The 1122-nt window shown below is 36.1% G+C and overlaps 1 protein-coding gene and 1 non-coding gene across 7 annotated transcripts in view; both read left to right on the top strand.

Moving 5' to 3' along the window:
• NUP98 (nucleoporin 98 and 96 precursor) overlaps nt 1-1122 on the top strand; it is an 89826-nt gene that overhangs the window by 7405 nt on the left and 81299 nt on the right. The gene's annotated exons all lie outside the window — the stretch shown is intronic.
• On the top strand, nt 852-953 carry LOC115870509. Its single transcript, XR_004046745.1, has one exon. It is a non-coding gene; the product is annotated as a U6 spliceosomal RNA (small nuclear RNA).

Raw genomic sequence — 1122 nt, 5'->3', positions numbered from 1 at the left:
TAATTAGGACACAAAAAACGTCGTCCCCTTATCCCATGGAATGTTATGTTGACACCCAAGACAAGTCAAATTTTCCCACAATTCAATGTTCTATTTTCTGGTTGTACCAAAAAGTAAACAATGATTTCACACCTTTAAAAAAAGCATTTACTGCTTCCAGGGATTTGAGGTGAGAGAAATGAGTGACCTTGGTATATTGTGGGTGGTGGTGATTTTTTGTTGTTTGCAGTGGGTACTTAATGGTTGTGCTGAAGGTCAGTTGGTGATAGGTCTGCTAACTAAGAGGCGAAGAATCATTCAGTCTCTTTAGTTTTTCCTCTTGTTTTTGTGGTAGTCTCCTTTTCTGTGGGATAGGGGAACTCGAGGTTTTATTTGAAAAGGGATAGGCTATTGGGTAAATGAATATGTAATTCTATTTCTGTGGAAGAGAGCAAGAGTTTGTAGTTGTGTTGATGTAATTAAAGGTAATGTTTTGTGATTCCATTATCTTTCCATTTCACAAATAAACTTGATGCCAAGTGAATATGCAACAGTCCTGTCCTATTGTGCAAAATAATTTAATACTACGATTTGCCTATTGAAGAATTTGTACTTAATTTAGTGCAATGGGAAGCCCTTGTTTTGTTTTTTTAGTACATAAAAAATTCCTAAAATACAATTTCAATTAGGTAAATGTGGAACTAAGTGATTTTAAGCTTTCACTCATCCCTTTACACTTTGTTTACTTGCACGTGTGCTTTTGACACAAAAGTTATCTGTATCTACATATATAACCCTTCTGAATAAGCTTCTTAAGGAATAGGCATATTTGGTTTGCAAATAAAAAAGTTGTGTACTTAAGAATGAAGACTGTGCTCGCTTCGGCAGCACATATACTAAAATTGGGAACGATACAGAGAAAATTAGCATGGCCCCTGCATAAGGATGACATGCAAATGCGCGAAGAGTTTTTTAAAAAAAAAGAATGAAGACCCAGGGATTTGAGGTGAGAGAAATGAGTGACCTTGGTATATTGTGGGTGGTGGTGATTTTGTGTTGTTTGCAGTGGGTACTTAATGGTTGTGCTGAAGGTCAGTTGGTGATAGGTAGATATTAGGAATTAAGAAATGACACTGTGAAGGT

Source organism: Echinops telfairi, unplaced genomic scaffold (assembly GCF_000313985.2).
Source record: "Echinops telfairi isolate 266 unplaced genomic scaffold, ASM31398v2 ScPeMD7_1713;HRSCAF=2227, whole genome shotgun sequence".
NCBI classification, from domain to species: Eukaryota; Metazoa; Chordata; class Mammalia; order Afrosoricida; family Tenrecidae; genus Echinops; species Echinops telfairi.
This window is presented reverse-complemented; position numbering and strand designations above follow the sequence as displayed.